Genomic DNA, 17,991 nt, shown 5'->3' with positions numbered 1-17,991 from the left:
GTCGTGGTCTACGTTTCATTGCCTATGTCTTAATTTAAGAATGAAATTACCATTGGTCAATAGTAAGCTACTTATTTTTTCTGTGTCAGGCACACAAGAATTTGCACCATGACCTGCTTTTAGAGACTTGTCAACCCTACTCAACTAAATTTTCTTTCTTTTCCTCTCCTTTCCTTTCCTTTCCCTTTCCCTTTCTTTTTTCTGTCTTTTATCTCTTCTTTCTTGGTACTCTTAAATAATTAAAATAATTAATAGACATTGAGAATGTCTACTACCGCTAGACAGTTTCTGACTATTAGCAAGCAGGTATAACAGTTCCCCCTCTGAAGGTCAATAGCCCCAACTGACAACTTTTTCATTCACCAAACACCTATTAACTATATGCTGAGGACAAGCAAACCAACCTTTGTGATATTTTTGTTTATAAACTGTAGTGCTAGGGGTTTGAACTATAGAAATGTAGATCTGAGTTAGCCAGGCAATCCAAAAAACTTTCTGGAGAAGGTGAATACCAATAGACATTCAAGAAAGAATTGAGACAGATAAGGACTAAGGAAAGGGGTGTTCCAGGCTGGGCAAAGCTCTTTTATGGTTCCTTGATCTTCCTGAAAAAGGAGTTTGATTTTTAGTATAATTCAAGTCCCCTTCTGTGTGGTTCCTAGGTTTCCAAAGAAATCTTTACCTACAATCTTTCAAAAAGTTAAAGGATATCAGCCCTTCTTCCCTACAGCAGACGATTTTTGACATTAATCAGAGAAATTAACTTCAATATCCACAACATTGGAAAATAAATAACTTCTAAGATAACTGACATTTTAAAAATAGATAATAATGAATATGTTTACTATTTATTGTCTTGGATATCACAGTATCTATGCCTTATAATGTTAAATCAACAGAAAGAAATATACCCACACTTTAATACCTTATCTTCCTGCAGCATGATGTCAAATGAGTTAAGATTTAATGGTATGTTCTTACTTTTGTAGAGGATCAAGTAAGAACAATGTAAATTTGAGCAATGTGTCTTTAAAATACGATCATTGAAGACTCACCTACTATACAATTTATTGGTCACACAGAACATGTAGTCCAAAAAGGTAAACTCCCACATACAAATTTAGTTATTTTACATCTCCAGGTAAAAGGAAGTATTATGTTTCTCCCCTATAGCTATAACAGCTAACTGCAGTAACCAACTGCAGTACAGCCCAGGATGAAATTTAATTATTTGCTCTTTTTAATACATTTGGAGCTCTCTTTAATTTTTTATTTGCATGTGAACTTTTAATTAAAATATACTAGATATGAAGAAAAGCATACAAATTATTCACGTAGAGCTTGATGAATTATACGTAATGATTACAAAGTAAGCAAAATAAGGACCTCATAAATCAAGAGATGAAATTTGACCAGCAACTCAGCAGCCCTCTGTAAGTTTCATCCCATTTACAACCACTAACATCTACCACAATAATGTTAACCACAATGAAAAGAATTAAACATAGTATCTTCTTCCTCCTTTCTCTTCCCTTATTCACTGTAATAAAAATCTTGGATATTTTAATGCATAGGATGACTTCAAATAAAACTTACAATCCTTTGAGGAAGTGAGTTAAGATCTCTCTTGAATTCTTCAATTCCTTTGTACAATTTACTCTTTAACCTTAAATGTTGTGTCTGGGTTTCTTTTCCTCATTTATTTTTTTGTGTTTATTTTGTTTTTTCTGGGAGGATACACAGAGAATTTGAAAAACCAAAGAAACATGAAAGGAAGCATGAGGTTAAAGATAGGAAGACCACTACACTTTTAAGAGTGAAATATACGATGGGAACTCTTCTTGAAACAGGTTAATTGGCTATCCTGTGGTATTGGGTGTTACTGTTCACAAGAACAGCTTTATCCTTAAAAGGATATGACTTGTTTCCTTGATATTTTCTTTCTGCCTTCATCATGCATTTCTGTGTAGCTTGCCAACAACAAATATTGTCTTTGTTGTAACAAACAGACATATATGTCTTTTGTATGTCTACACATATATGTCAATGGAGGAACCAACATAGTTATATTTAGCTCTTTCTTTGCATAGCAAATATGATGGATTTAAATCTTAAAGAATAAAGTGATACATATATTATCAAAATATATTTTAGTACAAGAACAAAATAGTTGACATATTTTTCAATAAAGTGCTATGTTTGATTAAATAACTTGTTTGTATGCTCTACTTTGTTTTGCATTCTTTTCTTTCTTTTTGTTCAATAAATACTGAACACTTAAACTAGGTACCGTGTGCTGATCTGAGTATTTTATAAGCATTATTTTATTTCTTACAACAACCTGAGGAGATATAAACTACTATTATCCAGTCTAAAACATGATCACTACCACATAATCCAGCAATCCCACTACTGGGTATATATCCAAAGGAAATGAAATCAGTATGTTGAAGAATTATTGGCACTCCCATGTTTTCCGCATCACTGTTCACAATAGCCAAGATATGGAATCAAGCTAAGTGCCCGAAACAGATGAACAAATAAAGAAAATGTGGTATAAATACACAATGGGATACTAGTCCTCCTTTAAAAAGAAGGAAATCCTGTCATTTGCAATAACGATGATAAGCCTGGAAGACATCATGCTACATTAAATAAGTCAGACACAGAAAAACACAGAAAGTGCATGATCTCACTTATTTGTGTAGCCTAAAAAGTCAAAGTCACAGTAGCAGAGAGTAGAATATCATAGTTACCAGGGACTGGGGTGGGCTGATTGTATCCTTTGATGCTGATCAAAGTATTCAAAATTTCAGTTAGACAGGAGGAATAAGTTCAAGAGATATATCATACAACATTTGAACTATAGTTAATAGCAATGTATTATATACTTGGAAATTGCTAATAGAATTGATTTTAAGTGTTTTTGCCACAAAAAATAAGTATGTGGAGTAATGCATACATTATTTAGCCTGACTTAGCCATTCCACAGTGTGTGTATACCTATTTTAAAGCATCATGTTGTATGCCATAAATACATAAAATGTTTGTTTGTGAATTTAAATAAATATGATAACTGAAGACTCACCTAATGTACAATTCAGTGTCTGACTTAAGAACTTTTAATATCCCCAAAATAAAAACCTCCACACACAATATGAATATATTATTTTGCAGATAATAAGTATACAACCCATTATGTTTCTCCCCTGTAGCTATCATAAACTTACTGCGGTACGCAACTGTAGAAAAGTCCAGTTTTTACAGAGGCAGAGAGAGTTCCAATAACTCATCCAAGTTTATACTAGGAAGTAGTATAACTAAGATTTAACTGAAATACAGAGCCTGTGATCTTAACCACAAAGCTGTAATGTCTTTTGGGAGCTGTTACTAATAATCACATCCCCCAATAATTTATTAAAACAGTTTCTCATGTTTGTATATATATTTTATAACATAATATATACATTAAACTTACTAATAGTTTTGCCGATATATATTTTTGACCCAAATTTTAATTCTGAAGTTTCAGAAATGCAAATTGTTTAATAGGAGGAGTAGTGGAAAAGCCTCAGGATATCTCCCAGAAATCTGCCACACCACATGAAAGTTTGTTATTGAAGACTGATTCCTATAGATCAGTAAGAAACTTTTTAAACAAACAAATACCTCAAGAAGGCTTAATATGTTGATAAGGTTTGGCTAGGCATCTCCACCCAAATCTCACCTTGAATCATAATAATCCCCACATGTCAAGGGTGGGACCAGGTGGAGATAACCGAATCATGGGGGCGGGTTCCCCCATTATGTTCTCATGATAGTGAGTGAGTTTTCACAAGATCTGATGGTTTTATAGGCGGCTTTCCCCCTTTGCTCAGCACTTCTCCTTCCTGCTGGCATGTGAAGAAGGATGTTTGCTTCCCCTTCCACTATGATTGTAAGTTTCCTGAGGCCTTCCCAGCCATGTGGAATGTCAGTCAATTAAACCTCTTTCCTTTATCAATTACCCAGTCTCAGGCAGCTCTTTATAGCAGCATGAGAACAGAATAATACATATGTCATCCATGCATTTCACAAATATTTATTGTCTATTTACTAGATACCAAACAAAGTATTTGGGATACATTAACAAAAATTCCATTATCATATAACTATAGCTTTCTGATAGAAAGAGGAAATAAGAAAAATATGGTAAATAATAAAGAAGTAAGTTATATAAAATTTGAAAAGATGATATGTGCATTCAGAAAAGGGTACAGCAGGATAAGGAGGATTTAGAGTAGTGGGATGGGGACAGACCACAGTCTTAAATGTCAGGTTCAAGGTAGTACGGCTGAGAGGACAAAGATTTGAGGAAAGAGGTAAGAAAGCTAGCCAAGGGGTTTTAGGGGGAAGGAGGAGTGGGTAAGGGGTTCCAGATAGAAGTAGCAGACAGAGTGAAGAACCTGAGGACAGAGGATGCTTCACAACCTAATGTGTTACAGAAGCAGCAAGAAAGCAGGTACCCAGCTGGAAAATGTGAGCGAGATCAGACCAGGTAGGAATAGAGGTCAAGATTTTGATCATATAGATCCTTTCAGAGCATGGTCAGAATATTGGTTTTTACCCTCAGTGAAGCAGGGTGTCCCTACAGGGTTTTGAGTTATGTGAACCAATATTTTGAAAAGATCTCCCTGACATCTATCTTGAAAGCAGTAACAGATGGAAGAAAGTTAAGTCAGGAGATGTGACTGGGATGTTTATTACCTAATCCAGCCAAAAAATGAAAAAATTTACAAGATGGTAGTTGTTACAAGTAGTAATAAATAATGAGATTTGAAATATATTTTAAAGTTTCAGACAACAAGATTTCCTGATAATTGGAAGTAGGGTGGGAGAGAAATAAGTGTCAACAAGATACTCCAATGTTTTTACATAGTGACCAGAAGGGTAGAGTTGCTGTCCAAGAGATATTAATTGGGTACTTGTGATATTGATATGGGTTTGGATGGGGAGGGAGGATCAGAAGTTCAGTCTGGACATGTTAAGTTTAAGGAAATTACCATATATCCAAATGGAGATCTCCAGCCCGGAGATACACATTTGTTCTTAAGTACTGATCATTCCGACACATGTAAAGGCAAAAAAATTAGGACAGATAATTTTTTTCTAACAGCTGTTGAGTAGGGTTGGCAATTTCTTTTTTTTTATTATTATTATACTTTAAGTTCTAGGGTACATGTGCACAACATGCAGGTTTGTTACATAGGTATACATGTGCCATGTTGGTTTGCTGCACCCATTAACTCATCATTTACATTTGGTATTTCTCCTAATGCTATCCCACCCTCGCTCCCCCCACACCAAGACAGGCCCCAGTGTGTGATCTTCCCTACCCTGTGTCCAAGTGTTCTCATTGTTCAATTCCCACCTATGAGTGAGAACATGTGGTGATTGGTTTTCAGTCCTTGTGATAGTTTGCTCAGAATGATGGTTTCCAGCTTCATTCGTGTCCCTGCAAAGGACATGAACTCATCTTTTTTACAGCTGCATATACTCCATGATGTATATGTGTCACATTTTCTTAATCCAATCTAGCACTGATGAACAATTGGGTTGGTTCCAAGTCTTTGCTGTTGTGAATAGTGCCACAATAAACACATGTGTGCATGTTTCTTTATAGTAGCATGATTTATAATCATTTGGGTACCCAGTAATGGGATGGTTGGGTCAAATGGTATTTCTAGTTCTAGATCCTCGAGGAATTGCCACACTGTCTTCCACAATGGTTGAACTAGTTTACAGTCCCACCGATAGTGTAAAAGTGTTCCTATTTTTCCACATCCTCTCCAGCACCTGTTGTTTCCTGACTTTTTAACGATTGCCATTCTAACTGGTGTGAGATGGTATCTCATTGTGGTTTTGATTTGCATTTCTCTGATGACCAGTGACGATGAGCATTTTTTCATGTGTCTGTTGGCTGAATAAATGTCTTCTTTTGAGAAGTGTCTGTTCATATCCTTTGCCCACTGTCTGATGGGGTTGTTTGTTTTGTCTTGTAAATTTGTTTGAGTTCTTTGTAGGTTCTGGATATTAGCCCTTTGTCAGATGAGGAGATTGCAAAAATGTTCTCCCATTCTATAGGTTGCCTGTTCACTCTGACGGTAGTTTCTTTTGCTATGCAGAAGCTCTTTAGTTTAATTAGATCCATTTGTCAATTTTGGCTTTTGTTGCCATTGCTTTTTGGTGTTTTAGTCATGCAGTCCTTGTCCATGCTTATGACCTGAATGGTATTGCCTAGGTTTTCTTCTAGGGTTTTTATGATTTTAGGTCTGACATTTAAGTCTTTAATCCATCTCGAATTAATTTTTGTATAAGGTGTAAGGAAAGGATCCAGTTTCAGCTTTCTACATATTGCTAGCCAGTTTTCCCAGCACCATTTATTAAATAGGGAATCCTTCCCCCACTTCTTATTTTTGTCAGGTTTGTCAGAGATCAGATGGTTGTAGATGTGTGGTGTTATTTCTGAGGCCTCTGTTCTGTTCCATTGGTCCATATCTCTGTTTTGCTACCAGAACCATGCTGTTTTGGTTACTGTAGCCTTGTAGTATAGTTTGAAGTCAGGTAGTGTGATGTCTCCAGCTTTGTTCTTCTTGCTCAGGATTGTCTTGGCAATGCAGGCTCTTTTTTGGTTCCAGATGAACTTTAGTTTTTTCCAGTTCTGTGAAGAAAGTCATTAGTAACTTGATGGGGATGGCATTGAATCTATAAATTACTTTGGGCAGTATGGCCACTTTCATGATATTGATTCTTCCTATCCATGAGCATGGAATGTTCTTCCATTTGTTTGTGTCCTCTTATTTGGTTGAGCAGTGATTTGTAGTTATTTTTGAAGAGGTTCTTCACATCCTTTGTAAGTTGGATTCCTAGGTATTCTATTATCTTTGTAGCAATTGTGAATGGGAGTTCACTCATGATTTGGCTCTCTGTCTGTTATTGGTGTATAGGAATGCTTGTGATTTTTGCACATTGATTTTGTATCCTTTGCTGAAGTTGCTTATCAGCTTAAGGAGATTTGGGGCTGAGACGATGGGGTTTTCTAAATATACAATCCTGTCATCGGCAAACAGGGACAATTTGATTTCCTCTTTTCCTAATTGAATATCCTTTATTTCTTTCTCTTGCCTGATTGCCCTGGCCAGAACTTCCAACACTATGTTGAATAGGAGTGGTGAGAGAGGGCATCCCTGTCTTTTGCCAGTTTTTGAAAGGAATGCTTCCAGTATTTGCCCATTCAGTATGATATTGGCTGTGGGTTTGTCATAAATAGCTCTTACTATTTTGAGATACGTTCCATCAATACCTACTTTATTGAGAGTTTTTAGCATGAAGGGCTGTTGAAATTTGTAGAAGGTCTTTTCAGCATCTATTGAGGTAATCATGTGATTTTTGTCATTGGTTTTGTTTATGTCATGGATTACGTTTATTGATTTGTGTATGTTGAACCAGCCTTGCCTCCCAGGGATGAAGCCAACTTGATCTTGGTGGATAAGCTTTTTGATGTGCCTCTGGATTCGGTTTGTCAGTATTTTATTGAGGATTTTCACATTGATGTTCATCAGGGATATTGGTCTAAAATTCTCTTTTTTGTTGTGTCTCTGCCAGGCTTTGGTATCAGGATGATGCTGGTCTCATAAAATGATTTAGAGAGGATTCCCTCTTTTTCTGTTGATTGGAATAGTTTCAGAAGAAATGGTACCAGTTCCTCTTTGTACCTCTGGTAGAATTTGACTGAATCCGTCTGGTCCTGGACTTTTTTTGGTTGGCAGGCTACTAATTATTGCCTCAATTTCAGAGCCTGTTATTGGTCTACTCAGAAATTCAACTTCCTGATTTACTCTTGGGAGGATGTATGTGTCCAGGAATTTGCCCTTTTCTTCTAGATTTTCTAGTTTATTTGTGTAGAGGTGTTTATAGTATTCTCTGATGGTAGTTTGCATTTCTGTGGGATTGGTGGTGATATCCCCTTTATCATTTTTATTGCATCTATTTGATTCTTCTCTCTTTTCTTCTTTATTAGTCTTGCTAGTGGTCTGTCAATTTTGTTGATCTTTTTGAAAAACCAGCTCCTGGATTCATTGATTTTTGAAGGATTTTCTTGTGTCTCTATCTCCTTCAGTTCTGCTCTGATCTTAGTTATTTCTTGTCTTCTGCTAGCTTTTGGTTGCTCTTGCTTCTCTACTGCTTTTAATTGTGATATTAGGGTGTCGATTTTAGATCTTTCCTGCTTTCTCTTGTGAGCATTTAGTGCTTAAATTTCCCTCTACACACTGCTTTAAATGTGTCCCAGAGATTCTGGTACATTATGTCTTTGTTTTCATTGGTTTCAAAGAACATCTTTATTTCTGCCTTCATTTTGTTATTTACCCAGTAGTCATTCAGGAGCACATTGTTCAGTTTCCATGTAGTTGTCTGGTTTTGAGTGAGTTTCTTAATCCTGAGTTCTAATGTGATTGCATTGTGTTCTGAGAGACAGTTTGTTCTGAATCTGTTCTTTTACATTTGCTGAGCAGTGCTTTACTTCCAACTATGTGGTCAATTTTGGAATAAGTGTTGATGTGGTGCTGAGAAGAATGTATATTCTGTTGATTTGGGGTGGAGAATTCTTTAGATATCAATTAGGTATGCTGGGCGCAGAGCTGAGTTCAAGTCCCGGATATCGTTGTTAACCTTTTGTCTTGTTATCTGTCTAATATTGACAGTGGGGTTTTAAAGTCTCCCATTATTATTGTGTGGGGGTCTAAGTCTCTTTGTAGGTCTCTAAGGACTTGTTTTATGAATCTGGGTGTTCCTGTATTTGGTGCACACATATATATATATATATGAGAGTTAGCTCTTCTTAATGAATTGATTCCTTCACCATTATGTAATGACCATCTTTGTCTCTTTTGATATTTGTTGGTTTAAAGTCTGTTTTATCAGAGACTAGGATTGCAATCCCTGCTTTTTGTTTTGTTTTGTTTTTTTGCTTTCCATTTGCTTGGTAGATCTTCCACTATCCCTTTATTTTGAGCCTATCTGTGTCTCTGCACATGAGATGGGTCTCCTGAATACAACAAACTGATGGGTCTTGACTCTTTATCCAATTTGCCAGTCAGTGTCTTTTAATTGGGGCATTTAGCCCATTTACATTTTAGGTTAATATTGTTATGTGTGAATTTGATCCTGTCATTATGATGTTAGCTGGTTATTTTGCCCATTAGTTGATGCAGTTTCCTCCTAACATCGATGGTCTTTGCAATTTGGCATGTTTTTGCACTGGCTACTACTGGTTGTTCCTTTCCATGTTTAGTGCTTCCTCCAGGAGCTCTTGTAAAGCAGGCCTGGTGGTGACAAAATATCTCAGCATTTACTTGTCTGTAAAGGATTTTATTTATCCTTCACTTATGAAGCTTAGTTTGGCTGGATACGAAATTCTGGGTTGAAAATTCTTTGCTTTAAGAATGTTGAATATTGGCCCCCACTCTCTTCTGACTTGTAGAGTTTCTGCTGAGAGATTGGCTGTTGGTCTGATGGGCTTCCCTTTGTGGGTAACTCGACCTTTCTCTCTGACTGCCCTTAACATTTTTTCCTTCATTTCAACCTTGGTGAATCTGACAATTATGTGTCTTGGGGTTGCTCTTCTCCAGGGGTATCTTTGTGGTGTTCTCTATATTTCCTGAATTTGAATGTTGGCCTGCCTTGCTAGTTTGGGAAAGTTCTCCTGGATAATATCCTGAAGAGTCTTTTCCAACTTGGTTCCATTCTCCCTGTCACTTTCAGGTACACCAATCAGATGTAGATTTGGTCTTTTCTCATAGTCCCAAGTTTCTTGGAGGCTTTGTTCATTTCTTTTTACTCTTTTTTCTCTAACCCTGTTTTCTCACTTTATTTCATTAATTTGTTCTTCTTTCTTCCACTTGATCAAATTGACTACTAAAGCTTGTGTATGCATCACCTAGTTCTCATGCCATGGTTTTCAGCTCCATCAGGTCATTTAAGGTCTGCTCTACACTGTTTATTCTAGTTAACCATTTGTCTAATCTTTTTTCAAGGTTTTTAGCTTCCTTGCAATGGGTTCAAACATCCTCCTTTAGCTCAGAGAAGTTTGTTATTATCGACCTTCTGAAGACTACTTCTGTCAACTCGTCAAAGTCATTCTCCGTCCAGCTTTGTTCCGCTGTTGGTGAGGAGCTGCAATTCTCTGGAGAAGAGTTGCTCTGTTTTTTAGAATTTTCAGCTTTTCTGCTCTGGTTTCTCCCCATCTTTGTGGTTTTATCTACCTTTGGTCTTTGGTGATGGTGACCTACAGATGGGGTTTTGGTGTAGATGTCTTTTTTGTTGATGTTGATGCTATTCCTTTCTCTTTGTTGGTTTTCTTTTAACAGTGAGGTCTCTCAGCTGCAGGTTGTTGGAGTTTGCTGGAGGTCCACTCCAGACCCTGTTTGCTGGGTATCACCAGTGGAGGCTGCAGAAGTGAAAATATTGCTGCCTGATCCTTCCTCTGGAAGTTTCATCCCAGAGAGGCACCTGCCTGTATGAGGCATCAGTTGGCCCCTACTGGGAGGTTTCTCCCAGTTAGGCTACACAGGGATCAGGGACTAACTTGAGGACACAGTTTGTCCGTTCTCAGAGTTCAAACACCATGCTATGAGAACCACTGCTCTCTTCAGAGCTGTCAGACAGTTACATTTAAGTCTGCAGAAGTTTTCTGCTGCCTTTTGTTCAGCTATACCCTGCCACCAGAGGTGCAGTCTACAGAGACAGCAGGCCCTGTTGAGCTGCAGTGGGCTCCATCCAGTTCAAGCTTCCTGGCTGCTTTGTTTACCTACTCAAGCCTCAGCAATGGCAGATGCCCCTCCGCCTACCAGGCTGCCACCTCGCAGTTCAATCTCGGACTGCTGCACTAGCAGTGAGCAAGGCTCCATGGGCATGGGACCCACCCAGCCAGGTGCAGGATATAATCTCCTGGTGTGCCATTTGCTAAGGCCATTGGAAAAGTGCAGTATTTGGGTGAGAGTGTCCCAATTTTCCAGCTACCATCTGTCATGGCTTCCCTTGGCTAGGAAAGGGAAATCCCCTGACCCCTTGTGCTTCCCGGGTGAGGTAATGCCCTGCCCTGCTTCAGCTCGCCCTCTGTGGGCTGCACCCACTGTCCAACCAGTCCCAATGAGATGAATCTGTACAGCTACAGACCATCTGTAGCTCCTGTTTGGCCATCTTGGAATGGACTGGGTTGGCAATTTCAATAAGTTTTGGGTGTGGGCAGAAAGGAAGTTAAGAAAGGAGGTATAATTTTAACCCACCCCAAGTCCCATCTGAGGGAAAACTGACTTTGTGTGCATTTATCTCAATCCTAAAAGGTACACATTATTACCATCATTATATGGTGAAGCTCGAGGAGGCTCAAAGAGTAAAGATGATATGGCAAAGTTTGTACAGTAAGAGATTTAGACAGGACTTGCAACCCTTGGCTCTATCTCCCCAGTATGACTCCTTTCCTCCATTCAAGCACTACCAAGAAACTGAAAGGCAAGGTGCAAGGGTTCTAAAAGAGACACACAAATGGGGAGATGAAAGAATGTGTTGGGAAAATGCGCATGTTTCATTAACTTGCCTAGCATCAACCTCTGAACACTGGGATAGGTGATAGACTGTAAGGTTACCTTTCTCAATGGAGCTATATGAAAGTTATCTGTCTAAATCAGTTTACAACACTCCTAAGTAGAGGTGGGAAAAATATCTCGATAATTTATGAAAGTTGTTTCTCAACCTATGAGTCAACGCAAACTTATTGTGTAGCTTCCCTAATTTATATTTCTAATCAGAAAACGGCCAAATCTTAAAATTCTTTTATGTAAGCATTTTTTAACAAAGAAAGTAATGCCTGTGGGAAAATCATTCTGCTTGGCTATGACCATTTTGCTTGGCATTCATATGACCTATGAATTTCAGTGATCACATTTTTATATATTTTCTAACTAAGTTCAGAGTTTATACTAAGATTGATATATATTTTTAAATAGTGTCATAAATTATATTTCCACATATTGTTTTCTGGGAATATGTTTTTACTGGACATAGCTCTTTTGGTCTATTATACCCTTTTAGTTGTCAATTATATTTTCCAAAATAGCAAGAAGAAAGATAGAGGTTGTTTTTTTGAAATTATTGTTTTAAGAAAATAATAGGTAAGACTTACTAGATAGAACCCTCATTATGTGTATATAATAACTGAAGAAATCAATATTCATAATAAGAAAAAAGATTATTAAATTATGAAGTTCAGTCTTGCTTATATTTCTACTGCCAAGTAAAATTATTTGTTTGTAAATATTCAGACACAGTAAACATACTTTGGTATCTGGGAACTTAATATGCTTCACTTCATTATTTTGATTTAAATATGTTTTTTACATTGATAGCAGAGGACTCATTAATATTTTCAAATACAAACCAAGTATAAAGGAACAAAGCACTTTTCTTCACACAGAAGTATAAACTGTTATTACTTTCTTTTTATATTTTAAAAGCTACCAACTGGTATTCAAACAATAACATATGTAACAAGAGACTTACTATTGAAAATGACTGTGAAACAGAAATAAGAAACCATTTTAAAAATTGTGGCTAAGATACAGGAAGAAAAATAATCACTGTGAAATGGTATATAGAAAAAATCAGGTCCACCTGACCACCAGAGAGATGTCATCATACACTTGAAACTGGCTTCAGGGCTTCCTCAAACTCACATTTAGTCTGTTTCCATGTGGTTCTCCAAATAAATGGAAAATACGGTGAAAGAGGAAAAACACTTTTAAAAAATAGAAAAAGCATCAGATAAAATAGAGAAATTATTCATCCAGATTCCAAATTATTCAGCAAGTTCGGAAAACTCAGCTTCCCAAAGATATGACATTATCAAAAGGAATGTAGTGAAATCTAACATTGAAACTGTGAATTACCTTGAGCTAATAGTTTACAGTGTCTGACAAACATTATTGTGTTTCCCTCAGTCTTTTGAAATTCTCTGAAATGCTCCTACAAAATTCACTGTGATGCCATAGTTTAGGAACCACAGGTCTAGGTTAATAAGTAGTCCATAGTGTTCTGGGACAAGATAAAAAATAATAATAATTATTACAGTTCAATAAGGAAAGTCTTGTGTTGCAAGAAGACAGTAATAACAGTAATGGGAAAGTTGGATCAGATTTTATGTAATATTAGATTAGATAGCATATTAAGGCCTTCTGCTTTTTCTGTAGTTCATCATCGCAAGAGGTTTATAGGCAAAGGGGATAGATGAAAAATCCATTAGAGGTAAGAAAGGAATCAATTCCTAAAATGAGGGCAAATGTATGGACAATCATTTGGTAATCCAACAATATCTAAGCACCCTCTGCCTGGCCAGCAGACATATAACACCACACAAAGCAAGAAAAAAGACAAGCGTCCAACTGAAAATGCCCTCCACCTCTTACTATCTCCTACATCGTCTCTTGGACACAATGATTCTGTTGTGCCATTGACACTCAAACGGTGCCCAGCGTGTAGTAGATGTCTAATAAATGATTATATATTCATTAGAAAAGACAGAACACATGGGAATATTTAAGAAGCCACATATGTAGATTTCAACAACTGAGTATTTATTTATTACATAGAAAGGAAGCATATAGTAAAGTGCTTCACATCTCCAATTGAGAAGATCAAAAGCTTTGCAGTCAAAGGAATTAACATAAATTTATTCAATGTAAGTTTCACACAAATATCTTGAAGGGAAGTTGAGAATGTGAATTCTATGAGTTTTTTTTCTGTTCTGTAAGCACAATAAAATTTTTAATAGATACAAATCTAATCTACAATGACAAAGGAGGGACCAACTTTCTGGGCCAAGTCACAGCATAGTCAATGGTAGAACAAATGTACATCTGAATGAAAAGAATGCTGTTTTCCTCTTCAATCCTGGAACAAATTACAACTATGTGCAGAAGTAGGCAGACCTGACAGCAGTTTGTCCAGTTGTGTTTCCCCACCCACTCATTCTTACCACATAATTTAGTGGTGGTTCAATTGGGGAATTATAAAACACAACTTTCCATTAGAATAATAATAATCAATTTTCATGATCTTGCCCTCAAAGTAAAACTGAGTACATAGATTTTAATGTTGCAGATACGGAACCCCCTGGGTATGGCTAGATCCAACTTGTTTCAGGCCAATACTGTTGTGTATCTTCTTTTAAGTGAGTTTTTGCTTTTTCTTTTTCCCCCCACTTGACTACCTTTAGAAACGCTGCTTTTAATCAACCAGGAAATCATCCCAAATACAGCCTTGTTAGGTACATCAGGTACGTACAACTGCGTAATGGTAACATTATTGTAACTAAGATACGAAGTTTTTCATCCATTAAGTTACTTCCGAGGGACTGGTTTTCTCCAAGTTTTGCTGTCCTTCTTAGCTAAAATTTCCTCTGGAATTACCATTCTGTTCATTTTGTATAATGCAGATTAATTCAATATCACCAGCCCCTACTTCCAAACTCATCTCCAAGCTCATGCTTGGCAATAACAAAATCCATCAGGGAACTCAACTGAACCAACTGTGACATTTATATAATCAGCCACACAAAAGGTTGGCAAAGTCCCTTCTAAAAACAATTTGTATTTTAATATTAATTTCCTTTTCCAGCATTTCACAATGTCAGTACAGTAACATTTTCTAAAGTCCTGGTTGGATCAAATGTTAATGTTCTTTGTTAAAGAATCAATTATTCAATGGCACTTGCTAAAGAACTGCAAGGCTGACTTTGTTTGAGGAGACTATTGCAATACAAGTAGGGACCTCTGCAGTGAGAGAAAGAGAATGAGCTCATCTTCTCAGACAATAAGGAGAAGTGGGAATGTAAAGACAGGGACCAGGGTGGGCATCATTGGATGAAAAGTCACTAAGAGGAAACAATAGGGTAAGGGGTATTCAGGGTAAACCAACTTAACAGGCTTCTTACTGAAGACAGGCCAGGGTGATCAGACATCACCTGGGGGATGGTGGAGGAAAACTCTATCAGGTATCTAGGGTGATCAAGTATCATGGACAGGTAATACCGGCTAAACTAAGTTAGCAGGGTTCTTGCTAAAATTGGACAAAGGATGCAAAGATGAACACAGAAGCCCAAAACTCAAGGCTTGAGAAGAGAGTTTGAAAGAGTCTACTTAGAGTTTCATCAAGGAAAGGATCTTTGTCAGTCCCTGCACTTGTTCAAGGAAAAACAAAGAATATAAGTCTGTTTTCTCACCTTTGACCAAACTGTTCATTAACAGCCAGCTGAGTCACCTGTTGGGACCTAATAGCAGTGGATATTTGCTGTATGGTGCAAGCATTCAGGCATTTAATGAGGAAAATTTCTGTGGAAACAAAATAAAAACAAAGATTATTAGTCATGCCAGCTTTTGAGTCCTAAAAGCAGCCAGTCAAAAAGATTTTAAAATGTTGTGCTCCAAGTCTCTTCAGGTGGTAGAAGGAGGACAGCAGTGGTCATCTGACAAATATCCTGGCTTGCAACTGGGATGTCTTTGGTGATGGCATTGGGTGTTTGGGTGAACTGCCTGAGTGGCCCACACAGCAGCAGGCATGGAGGTTGTCAGTACATGATCTGCTGTGATTTTTTTGGTAGTTTATGATAACTCATCTAGCCTCAGCTTGTAATGCTTCAGGAAAAGAGCAGTTTTAGTTATCAACGATGCCAAGTCAGGAGAGTGGGAAAAAAATGGAAACATTAGTTTGGAGAATTGTAACCAGATATGGAAGAAACTAGAATAATTCAGGATATAGTCCAGTTTATACATGGATAACAAGGGAGAAAATGAAGTTTACAAAGAGGCAAAAAATCACTCAAATGAACAGGATTATAATCTAATGCCCACAAGGGTGCATGATAATTTTCCATGGAAACAAAATTTCTACAATCACCCTCCTTTGGACCTCGTTTACAAAATGAATCTAATCTCATTAGATTAAGCCTGATTATTTACATAAGTGCAACAAGAGTCATTGACCAAGTAGACCTTTAATAAGGAATTTTAGATTAGATTTTTTCAAAGCCCCTTGAGCCCAGGAAGCCAAGCCAAGAACTCACCACCAGATTTTTCTTGTGGTAACCACAGATTTCAGAGAATTCCTCTTTTCTTGAGATTCCCACAATATCCTGAGGTTCCTGAGCCTGCCAAAAAGTGATCTCCTTACGTAGATGTAAAACTGGGAATGCTATGAGCGAGGTACCAGGCCAGGTTTCCCAAGAGGGCTTTGTAAGCATCGACCCCATAAAATCTGCTGTTGTTTCTTAAAGTCAGCTTCTATGCACACCATTTTCTGATATGACATTCCAGTCAAAGCCTTAGTAAAACAATTAATTTTTCCAATTCTATTCTGTTACAAGGAGAACAGATTCTTATCAAACTTATGCAAATAATTATATTGCCAGGATGATAAGAATACTTAATAATAGTTTACAAATTTTGGAAAGACCAGATAGGGAAAAACAATAAATGTTTCATCTCTGTTCACAAAGATATACTTTACCAAATTGCTGTAAGTTACGGATAGCTTAAGAGAAAAGAGGAACAGGATTCCTTAAATCTGGAAAATAAAACATTAAATTACCAGCAATATTCCAAACAAAACCACAGTCACTCTTTGTCAGTTCATTCAGTTCCATGTAATTAATTTTTATCTGCTTGATTTGTGGTTCACAGTTTCATAAACATTTCTGTTTCTAAATATCTGATGAGCTTTCACATGACAAGAAAATTTGGTTATTTCTGTGACATACAACAAAAATAAAAACCACACAACAAGATACTGGCAATTTTCTATGACCTTCATACAATCTTATTACAATGAATATAATGCCTACATATGTAATATTCACCCATACAAATATAATCTGGGAAAAGAAAAAGCATCTTTTCTTTTATGTATTTGCAGAAAAGCAACATCTCTTATTTGACATGCCTTTCCATAAAATTTTTAAAACAACTTCATTGAGGTATAATTGATGTACAATTAAAACTGCACATTTTTTCAACTTTTATGTTCGAGTCAGTGGGTATATGTGCGGCTTTGTTACCTGGGTACATTATGTGATGTTGAGGTTTGGAGTACGAATGAATGATCCTGTCACCCAGGTACTGAGCGTCATACCCAATAGTTAGTTTTTCAACCCTTGCCCCCTCCCATTTCCTGCTACAATAGTCCCCAGTGTCTATTATTGACATCTGTATGTCCATGAGTACTCAATGTTTAGCTCCCAGTTTTAAGTGAAAATATGCGGCATTTGTTTTTCTGTTCTTGTGTTACTTAGGATAATAGCTTCCAGCTGCATCCATGTTCCTAGAAAGGACATTATTCTATTTTTCTTTATGCCTACATAGTATTCCATGGTGTATGTGTACCATATTTTCTTTATTCAATACAACACTGATGGGCACCTGAGTTGATACCTTGTCTTTGCTATTGTGAATAGTGCTGAGATGAACATGTAGGTAAAACACTTTGTTTTCTTTAGAATATTGTAATAGGCCATTCTTGCATTGCTATAAAGAAATATCTGAGACTGAGTAATTTATTGGAAAAGTGGTTTAATTGGTTGAGAGTTTTGCAGGCTCTACAGGAAGCATGGCACCAGCATCTGCTTCTGGGAAGTCCTCAGGAAGCTTTTACTGATGGCAGAAGGTGAAGCAGGAGCAGATACTTCACATGGTAAAAGTAGGAGCAAGAGAGAAAGGGGCTGGGGGAGGCGTCACACACTTTTAAATGGTGTGAACTCAGAGGCAGAGGCCACTTATCAACAAGAGGATGGTCCAAGCCATTCATGAAGGACCTGCCCCTGTGATGAAAACACCTCTCACCAAGCCTCACCTCCAACACTGTGGATGAGATTTCAACATGAGATTCGGGTGGGGACGCACAACTAAG

The 17,991-nt window shown here is 37.2% G+C and overlaps 1 long non-coding RNA gene across 1 annotated transcript in view; it reads right to left on the bottom strand.

Moving 5' to 3' along the window:
• LOC106998573 (uncharacterized) overlaps window positions 1-15,446 on the bottom strand; it is a 50,310-nt gene extending 34,864 nt beyond the window's left edge. Inside the window, exon 1 of the long non-coding RNA XR_013417384.1 lies at window positions 15,314-15,446. This is a non-coding gene — a long non-coding RNA (uncharacterized LOC106998573). The remainder of the gene's footprint in view (window positions 1-15,313) is intronic.
• Window positions 15,447-17,991: the final 2,545 nt, after the last annotated feature.

The sequence above is a fragment of the Macaca mulatta genome, chromosome 5 (assembly GCF_049350105.2).
Source record: "Macaca mulatta isolate MMU2019108-1 chromosome 5, T2T-MMU8v2.0, whole genome shotgun sequence".
NCBI classification, from domain to species: domain Eukaryota; kingdom Metazoa; phylum Chordata; class Mammalia; order Primates; family Cercopithecidae; genus Macaca; species Macaca mulatta.
The sequence above is the reverse complement of the archived record's forward strand: the minus strand, read 5'-3'. Positions and strand labels throughout refer to the sequence as shown.